Source organism: Sapajus apella, unplaced genomic scaffold (genome assembly GCF_009761245.1).
Source record: "Sapajus apella isolate SASKATOON/1434 unplaced genomic scaffold, GSC_monkey_1.0 scaffold112, whole genome shotgun sequence".
NCBI lineage: Eukaryota > Metazoa > Chordata > Mammalia > Primates > Cebidae > Sapajus > Sapajus apella.
Genome location: NW_022437052.1, coordinates 131,434 through 141,975, shown reverse-complemented (window position 1 = coordinate 141,975; position 10,542 = coordinate 131,434). Strand labels below are relative to the sequence as shown.

At 41.5% G+C, this 10,542-nt stretch overlaps 1 long non-coding RNA gene across 1 annotated transcript in view; it reads right to left on the bottom strand.

Moving 5' to 3' along the window:
- Positions 1-5,787: 5,787 nt before the first annotated feature.
- Positions 5,788-10,542, bottom strand: part of LOC116537566 — a 12,229-nt gene continuing 7,474 nt past the window's right edge. Inside the window, exon 4 of the long non-coding RNA XR_004263197.1 lies at positions 5,788-5,823. This is a non-coding gene — a long non-coding RNA (uncharacterized LOC116537566). The remainder of the gene's footprint in view (positions 5,824-10,542) is intronic.

Below are 10,542 nucleotides of genomic sequence, written 5' to 3'. Positions count from 1 at the left end.
TTTTTTATTCATCCTTAGCCTGAACAAGAATCTTTCCTCCTTCCTGAAAATTGGAGTCACTGGTCTTCATTTTACTCTCTAGGAAGCCAAAAGTAAGTCAAGACCAAAATATCAGACCATTTTAACACGACAGCCCTTTGTATATCAATGGTCTTGACTCTACTCCAGGTTTAATATATCTGTTCTTTTAACAGTGTTTGATATTACTACAAGTTCCCTGGACATACAATTTCCAACATTCCTTAGATCCAACATGTGACCTAAGGAGTATTAGTCTCCAAGTGTTAGCCAGTTTGGAATGGAGTAGAACTCTCTGATGCCTGGTCTGAATAGTCCTGATATAATTTCAGTCCAAAATGAGATAAGCATTTAGTCAGCAGAAAAGACTGCTTAAACACTACCTATTAAGAGGCCTCCAAATGCTGAAACATTTATTCACTCATTCATCAAGCATTTACTGAGAACCTAATAATGCATGCCATGCACCGGACCAGATGGTGACTATACAGAGGTCAGTTCCACCACTGTAAAACTTGAGTATACTGTACAATGGAAGCTATTGAAGGGTTTTAAGAAAAGGGAAAAATATTATCATTACTCAATTCCTTTCCCATCAAATGATCAATATGCCTAGAATCTTGTTGGTGCCCATCTTATTTTCATGACCTTTTAACACCCTGGCCCAAGAACCCTCATTTAGTGTGGGGTGGTGGAAAAGGCATTTGCTTGGGTATCAGAACTTGATTTTAGTCTTGGCTCTGACAATAATTTGCTTTGCAACTTTAGTTTTGTTTTTTCCCTATTGACTCATCTGTCCATTAAAAAGGTAGTACTAGATCTCTATGACTTCTTCTGAAATATTTTGTTTATCCATACAGAAGCTATGTCTTTAAGCACCTTCAGGTGGAAAAATGAAATCCCTTCCAGAAATGGGGTGCTCCCACTGTCATTGTGTTTCAAATGCAGCTGACTCCTCCTCTCTCTTTCCACACACAGATATCCTTCTGAAGACATTTTTCAGAGCCTCAAGGATAGAGGACATGCTTTTCTTCACCCACAGTATACAATTTATTACTAAGTCCTGATGTTTCTGCCTCCAAACACATAACTGAAATTCATCCTCTTGACTCTAACCCAAGTACTGTGCTACCTCCTCAATGGTCCTCTCACTATTCCCTTTCCATCCTGCAATGCATTCTCTACACATAGCCAGACTGCTCCTTTTAAAGCTTAAATCATGCCCCTCAACCACCTGAGAATAGTGACTTCCTACAGCAGCCAAAATAGAATGCAGATTCCTTTTCTTAGTTTACAATGCCTTTCCGAACTAGTCCTGCCTCCTTCTCCGTTGGCATCTTGCACCTTTCCCTCCCTTGTTCCCTATGTGCCGTCCTCCTCGGGCTCTTCCCGTCCATCCCACACACCTAGCTCTTCTTATTCTAATCTCGTTGTACTACCTGTTTCCTCTACTGAGAATGTTCTTTCCCCAATCCTTGGCTGGCATTCTGCCCTCTCTTTTAGGTTTATGCTTCTACATAATCACCTTCATCAGAAGCTTCTCCTGACCACTCCATCTAAAGAAAAATCAACCAATCCCCATCTCTCTCTCTCTTCCCCCCTACCTCACATACACCATACCTCATGTATGCACATGCCATATACATATGTACCCACACAAAGACATGATCATGATTATTTCTCCTTGTTTATTTCTAATAAAGCACTAGCCAACCTGTAATTATCTTGTTGGTTTATTCGTTTGACATCTCTCTCCTCCACTAGAAAATGTTCTGTGAGAAAAAGAATTTGGTCTGTCACTCTTTTCCGAATATTTTGAAGACTATCTGGCAAATAACTGACATTAAAATATTCTTTGAATGAGTAATACATGAACGAATGAATGAGCGAAGCAATGAATGCCACTCTCGTTTCATGCCTTTTGATACTTGGATGGGCGTCGGGAAAGGAAAGGGTGAAAATAGAAAAAATAAGGGACACTGAAGAGTGATGACTGCGATGGTGAGAGTTAAAGAAAACGTGATAGGGAGCAATAGTCAGCCCTCAAAGTTGTACTAAACATAAAAAAGGAAGTTCTAAATTTCTAAAAACCAGGGATGTCGAGCCAAGATATGGGCTGCCTTGTAAGTGAGTCATTCATTGGTATGTGAACTATGGATGGTAATGTTAAGGCCTAGGCCAGGGAAAAGGGGCATACATAGAATTCAAGGCAGGATCCCCATAGGATGTGCAGAAGGAGCTGTATGGCCACCACCAGGGCTATTGCAGAAGGGATTTATGCATCCTGAGATTGGACTAGGTGTCTAAACAATGACCTCATGGCTAGAGCAGTCCCAGGCCGGTAAGCATGGGAACACGAAACCCCTGCTGAAGAGCTTCCTCCTCCAGTAAATACACCATGTATGTTCAATTAGTTTCTCTGCTCCAGAAGAACTGTCTCTTTGTGCCCTCAGCAATGAGATCCTGCTAATTGAAAACACTTCATTCTATCTGCTTGAGAGGACTGGACTAAACTAGGCTATTGAAATGTAGCACATCCCTAACTGGGGCAGAGGAGCCACAGTAGAGCAGCAGCCCAGACAGTCTAGGGAGAGGATGACGAGAAATGTGTTTCATTTCAGGCACTATTTCAGAAAGGCTAAAATTTCCAGTCTTTAGAGAATGCATTCCAGATAATGAGTCCTCTCAGTCAGGGGAAACATTTTTCCCCTTTGCCTTGGAATGATTCATTTAAATCATTAAAATGATTAAAAAAAAAAAATAGGGCCTCTCCATGTCCTGAACCTGCTTGTAGGGAGACCAGATTTTGACTCAACAATTTTGCTGTTGAAAGAGGCATTCATTGGTATGTGAACTATGGATGGTTATGTTAAGACCTAGGCCAGAGAAAAGGAGCACACATCAGAATTCAAGGCAGTAACAGCAACGGCAAAAAACAGTAACAACAGAACACCCTATGCCTCTGTGATAAAACAATAACAACAAAACACCCTATGTCTCTGTGATAACCCCTCTACCACATTGTCTTCTTTCATACAACATTCAAAGAACAAGCGCCACTGTGATCCCATTTTACAGACTACAAAACTGAGCCCCTAGAGTCAAGAGACTTGCCCAGGGTCACAAAACTAGCGAGTGATAGAGGAAGATGGGCCTCTGGTCTGCTCAAGATGAAATGTGTTCATCTTGTGCTCAAGATGAAATGTGTTCACAAATCACACACACACACAAACTTATCAAAATGCAGATTGAAATGCTGCGGGTCTGGGGCAGGGCCTGAGATTCTGCAATTTTAACATGCTCTATGGTAATTCTAATATGCTGTTCCATGAACCACATTTTGAGGAACAAGATTGTAGGAACAAAAGGATGGCACCTAAAGGTACCAAGAAAATGTTCTTAATTTCCCACTAAGGCACATAAATCACAAATAAAATAAAATGTGGTTTGTTTTTTGGTTCAGTTCTCTGCCTTGGAAACATTAGATCTTAAAGGCTGTAATCTGCTCACCTTAACCCAGAAAAGATTTGTCACATTGTTCTCCAACCCTGCCCCTTTTTCCTCTTAAAAAGAAACCAGCAGTTGGCAATACATAAGGAGACAAACACAATTAAACCCCAAAGAAAAAAAAAACCCCACAGCCCTTCCATTTCAATTAGAATCAGCGGCTGTTGGAAATGGGCAAATTTAGAGCTGTAATACCAACGGAAACAGTGAATTCTCAATTGTGATCAAAGGCTTCATTTAGCAGGCTGAAAAGCAAGCATGAGCTTAATTGAACAAGAGAGAGAGCGCCTCCAAAGCAGCCAGCCATAATCAAATAGCATTGAAAAATACAATGCATCAGATGGAGAGGAATTAGCCCCAGGCTCCAAATGCCCTCACCTGACCTATAGATCCCGCAGCTTGCTTCAGGGGAGAAAGACCTCAGCAGTTACCTGGTCCAACTCCACATCTTATGTGGGAATTCACTTTAGGCCAGGAATTTCAAAATCTTTGGCTGTAGTGCAGTTAGAAACACATTTTATACCCAACCCAGTGTATGGGCACCATCTATCTATGAATATCTTCAAGTAAAAGCTTCACAAAATAATATGTATTTTTTCAATGTGTGAAGTACTCCAACACTTGCTCTTTTTTCATGTTTTTCAATGCTCAAGAGCCATGAAATTGATTTCAAGACCCACTAATGGGTCATGACCCATATTTTGAAAAACACTGTGTTAGACCATCCCACTTAAGTGGACAACCAGCTCCTTCATCTTACAGGTAAGACAGATAGACTTTAAACAAATGATACACAGACACATATTTAATGGCACAAATTGAAGTGAAAGGAAAAAAAGGAAGAACAGGGATGTGATGGAGATGATAACGGGGGGAACTATTTTAGACCAGAACGATGGCTGGAATGCGTCAGGCAAAGCCTCTCTTGGAAGAATCTTTAAGCTGGGACTAAAGAATGAATAGAGTAGCCAGGTGAAAAAAGAAAGATGGGTATCTTTAAACTTCCCTTGTTCTGGGAAATGTGTGGTTATCTATGGCAACCTTACATGGTAATAGCAGCAGCAGCAGCTGCTGCATCTGCCCAAGCCAGGTTCATCAAGTTTTACTATTTGTCAAAGGTTGAGCCAAGTGCTTCATGAGGCTACTGAAGCTTAAGGGAACCGACTGCCTGGTTTAAATCCCAGCTCCACCCTTTACAAGGTGTGTGATTTGGGGCCAGTTAGTTCAGTTTCCTCAACTGTGGAGAAGGGATTATTCATGGTTTATGCCTCATCATAGTGTTGCTAGGATTAAATCAGTTAATACAAGTTACGGGGCTTAGAACAATTCCTGGTGTACGGTAAGTACAAAATAAATTGCTGAATAAGGAGATGTGGACTTGAAATCTTCAACAACTTGCTTCAAGCAAGCACCACCTGTCTGTTGACACCAGGAAAGAAACCCATTTGCCATCCCTAAACTGGCTGGTTTCCAAGAGGTGTTTTGGTTTATTTTGTTTTTTCCATAACAATATTATAAACCTAGTGGGATAGAGGGCTGAAGTCCTCAACTCTGCAGAGCCTTAGAGACAAAGGAGGCAAGGAGAAAGGGAATGAGTCTGATTCCCTGTTCCCAATTGCCATCTCAAGCCTTGCATTCACCACTATTCTCTCTCCTGTCTGATGTATTTCCCTCAGCACCAAGGATACAGTTGATTTCTCTAGAGAACTATAATAATGAAATTACAGTATGTTTACTTGATGCAGAAAACCTCTGGATAGATAGTAAATTAGTGGCCTCACAATGTTGAAAAATCTTCAAGCTTTCAAGAGGCCTAAACAGATCCAAAATGCCAGGTTCAAGTCACATCAATAATTAAAATTAAATTATTGTGCTGAACTGAAAGTCATCTCCAATATAACATTTTTAAAAATGGTTCTCCAAAGAAGAACTCTATCTTGGCTTCAGGGAGGCATCTATCATAAACCCACAGAATCAGAGACAAAAAATGCAAGCTGTGTCCATTGTGCGCATGCTACAGCTAACGCCCCAGGATGGGCAAGAACAGAGAGGCACAGATGGGCATACAAAAACACCCATTGCTGGGGAGAGGCAATAAAAATGAGGAGCAAGCCTAATATTTGTAGGTTTACTGTTTACATCCGTCTTCTCAATTCATCCACTCACTGTCTCTGCAAAGTAGGCAAGGCAGATTTCCAGTCTCATTATGCAGGTGAGGAAACTGAGGCTTTATATGGTATAGTGGCTGGAGTCAAGACACATGGCCAGTAAGTGGTGCAGATGGGATGAATATTCATCCTGGAGTAAAGGAAAGATAGGGAGAAAGGAAAGAAGTAGAAAAAAGGAAATCGGCATGCCTGTCTTAATAGCAGAATATGATATAAAATTTAAACACAAAAGACATGGCTTGGGACAATTCAGCAAATTCACACAAAAAGAGTAGTTATTAAAATTATGCTTGTGCCTATGCACTCTTGGAAGATGTTTATGATGTTCTTACATTGCTATTGGCATAACAATACTTACCATTAGCCAAAAATTGACCATGGGCTAAAGACCTGTCTAAACATTTTACTTGAATTAATAATTATCCACTGAATCCTTTTGAAAACACTACAAGGTAGAAGTTATCATTTTACAGTTGAGAACCCCAAGTCCAGAGAAGTAGATTATTTGTGAAACACACAGCTAGTGAGTGTAGGTCTGACAGCCAAGCCCAAACGTTTAGTCACTTAAGCATGCTATCTTCCTAGAGACCTGATGGAAAGAGGTGAGCATTAGTTGCACCAATCTATAGCAAATGGATGAATTCATATCAACCAAGGATTAAACTGAATACACACAGTTCCCGTGCACCCTAGCAGGCACCCTTATTGAGCTAATGAAATGGTAACTTCTGTTACTTACTTGACAAATATTTGTTAAGCACTGACTATGTGTCAAGCCCTGTGTGAACACTGGGATTATAGCAGTAAGTACATCAATAAAACTCTCTGCCCTCATGAAACTTTCACAGGGTACAGGAGCAGATAAAAACAAAACAAGTGATATAAATATTATGTTAGCTGGTACCAAGTGCTGCAGAGAAAATTTAAACAGGAATGGGAGATGGGAAGCAATTTTTAAAAAACGATGACCAGGAAAGGCCTCACTGAAAACGGTGATCTTTGGGTAATATCCTAAAGCAGATGATGCAGTGAGCTGTGTCAATATCTAGGGAAAGAACATTCTAGATAAAAAGAGAGCAAGAGCAAAGCCTCTGCAGTGAGAACAATACAGAAGAATAGGTGGCTGGAATGGAATTTTGTAGGAAATGAGGTCAGAGGCCACAAGGCCAGGAGATGTGGGGCCCAAGGGGCGATTATTAAGACTTGGGCTGTGTGGGAGATGGGAGCCATTGGAGGTTTCGCAGAGGAGTGACAAGATCTAAGATCCAACTCACCTTTATGTGATAACTCTGGCTGCCATTTAAACAACAGACTCAGTGGGCAAGGGTGGGAGTAGGGAGGCCAGTAGGGAAGTGAGGTGATGGCAGCTCATTACTAATAATTATTACAACATGAGCATGGTCCTTTACTTTCTACCAGTCCCTTCATATAAATTATTTCACTTAATCTCCATTTAGATAAAGAAACTGAAGCTATGGCTTATTGAAGTGACTAGCTATCTGGCTTGCTTAAAATCTCTCAGTAAGTTAGTGGCAGAGCTGAATCTTAAATCTGGAGTACTTTTATTTCTATGCAGTTCTCAAGTCCCCTTTGATATTCACCTCCTACCCAATTGCCTGGGCTCTCTGACGTCTGTGGGTTCAGATGATACCCAATTGACCATCACGGCCAGCCACAGAGTCTGACTATAAATATCACTGATAAGTATCTGGTAACCAGCAGACAGGTGGCAGAACCCACATCACATGGAATAGAATCCAACAAAAAGAAAAGTCATCATCGAGCTCTGTCCTCATGAGGGCATGAGCCTCCTGAACAATGCACAGCAGGAAGGGAGGTCAGGGGGCTCTTAGAATGTCAACTGATGTTTATTCAGCACTTCTGTGTGCTCAGAACAATATTAGATGCCATTTGAGAGACAGAAAGGAAGAAAATTCTCTGTTGTCAAGGAGATTACAATTCAGTGGGGAAAGAAGACACACACTTGGGGGTAGGAAAGACAATGCAACTGAGCAGATGAGGTGTCACACACAGACTGAATGCTCAGGGTTTCAGGGCTCAAGGAGTTCAGTGAAGGTTGAAGATATTAGGAAGGAAGGGGAGGAAAAAGTCTTGAGAAAGAAAACTTCTGGATCATTTCAAAAGATGGTCACCAAATTCTATAATCTGAGTGTTTCTAACCATCTCAGGAAACCCTTCAAATGTCGCTTTTAGTCTTGGTATGCCATACAGCCTTAGAAAGTCTATTTTTACTTTCCACATTGGTTTGCCCCTTTGAGGGTCCCAAACATACATGCCACCAGAAGAGGGATTTTAACCAAGAAGTCCAAGCCAAGCAAGCCTTCTTATAAGATGGCCAATAAGGAATTTAAAACGTCCAAGCTAGGAAGGTCTCTAGTGGCTGTCTAGTCCAGGGATCAGTAAACTATGGCCCACAGGCTGGCCTCTTATTTCATAAACAGTTTTATTAAGACAACCATGCCCTTTTGTTGATATATTGTCTATGGCTGCTTTCATGCTACAACAGCAGAGATCAGTCATTGTAGCAGAGACTGCATGGCCCTCAGAGCCTAAAATAATTCTCTGGTCCTTTAGGAAACACTTGCTGACCCAGGTTCTAGTTCAACTCCTTTATTCTGGAGGTATGAAAACAGAGGCCCAGTGTGGCTAAGAAAACTGCCCAGTGTTATTGGATGAGTTTAAGTGCTGTCCAGCCTAGAATAGGAAAAGTAATGTGAGAATTGGTCATCCTTCATTCATTTGGTTATTCACTCAACAACTTTTTTATCATCATCATGGACCAGGCACTGAGTAACAATACTGTAGTGCATAATATAGATAAAGCTCCTGCCCTTAGCGTTCCTGTTTGAGAAAGGAGGAGAAGGACATTTTAAAAAGTGAAGAAAATAACTACAAAGCATGCTGACTGCTCTAAAATAAACTAACATAGGAAGGGGACAGAATGTAACTTGGGGAAGAGAGGGAAATATTTCAGACAGGGAATCAGGAAAGAGCTTTCTGAGGAGGTGAGGTTTGAACTGGGCCGTAAGTAATAAAAGCCATGAAGTGGCTTCATGCACTTCATGGTGGAAGGGCATTCATGCACAGGGAATAGGAACTGCAAAATCTCTGAGGCAGCAACAAGCTTCGCATGTGCAGAGAACAGCAAGAAGGTGCACATGTACAGAAAAGGGTGAAACAGACAAGACTGTTATGAAGTAAGGGCAGAGGTGAGCCAGTGCCTGTAGGTGGTGGCAACTATCTCCTGAGCATATTTTCACTCCACTGACATCATCACCATTATTTTCTTCATCCCCATAGTGAGGTTCTAAAAAGCCCAGGAAGGGAACATGTGATACCTGTATTTGCATGCTATAGAAAGCAGTGCTAGGTTAATTACAGAGTTCTTAGCTATAGCCATGTTATAGTTCCCTCCTAGCCAGGGGATGCATAGCACTTTCAATGATTGTGAGGGCATATTTCACCTTCTTCAGACCACAAGACAGGCAGCCCACTAGTTAGTCATTCGGAGTCTTCTATACCTGGATTTGAATCCTGACTCTTCCTGACCTTGCACAAGTAGCTTGTGTGTTTCTGAGCCTTCAGTAAATGGAGGTAATTGTACCTACTTTCTTGAGTTGTGAGAAGAATTAGATAAGACTATGTGGGTACAGCTTAGCCTTGACTCAGTGCCTGGTACATGCTCAACAATTTGTTACGTATGTATTATTATTAGTCGGATACACACTGGTAGGACTTGCCACTGCAACTCAGTCTTTGTGTGCCAAAGACACAGAAATTTCTCACTACTGTCAAGCTGTCAAATGCATGAGCAGAAAGAACAAATTGCAGAGAGGCCAAGTGACCAGCCCAAGGCACTTAAGAAGAGTCGCACGATGACTCAGGCCTTCAGTGCCCACCCCAGCTGCTCACTACATTTCACCAACACAGCAGTCTCAGTTATACTTTGACCACTGACCTCTAAGCAAAAACCACTGTACTTTGAAAACAAGGGTGGGAAGGGACCAAAGAAGTCCTTTGAATAGCCCTGCAGAATTCAAGAGTTCTTATAATGTGCCTGCTATATATTATGGATACAAAGATGAATGGTCCATACTCACTGTACCCTTGAGGAATTCCCAGGTTTGTGGAGAAGACAGTTATACAATTATAATCTTGAGGGTAATCTGCCTATCAAATAAAATAATTTACTCAGCTCAGGGAGTCAGGGACAGGAACCAGAGAGAAAGTGACACCTGAGCTGACTATTGAAAGGTATTGAGTAAACCAGAAGGAGATTGGCTTGGCTGAGCAGAGGGTGATAAGACTGAAAAGCACAGCTAATGGAGGGCCTGAACCCCTGAACCAAGGAGCTTGGACTTGATGGGCAAAAAGGAGGCAAGGTCATCCTAGGTGCAGACTACAAGGATATGAGGGAGCAGGACCAGAAACAGCACAACCAGTTCTGAGCCTATATTGCAAGTCCAGGCAAGAAGCAACAAAGATCTGAGCTATAACCATAAGGGAAGGGAAGAAAAGAAGACACCAATTCTGGAGCCTCTGGTAAGGAGAATCTGCACCATGTAGCAACAAAGTGGGATGCTAAGACAAGGAAGAGAGAGAAGGGGCAGCTGCTCAGCTGGGTCTGCCTTTCACCACGCGGGGAAATCCAGAGAAAGGGCAGGTGGGAGCAGGGAAGGAAGGCTGAGTTCATCACAGAAAAAGAAGCAATCGAGCATGGTGTTTTTCAATGGTGGTTTTTTTCTTCTTCTTTCTTGGTGATAATGCTTTCAAACTTCTGTGACAAAAAAAAAAAAAAAAAAAAAAAAAAAAAAAAAAAAAAAAAAAC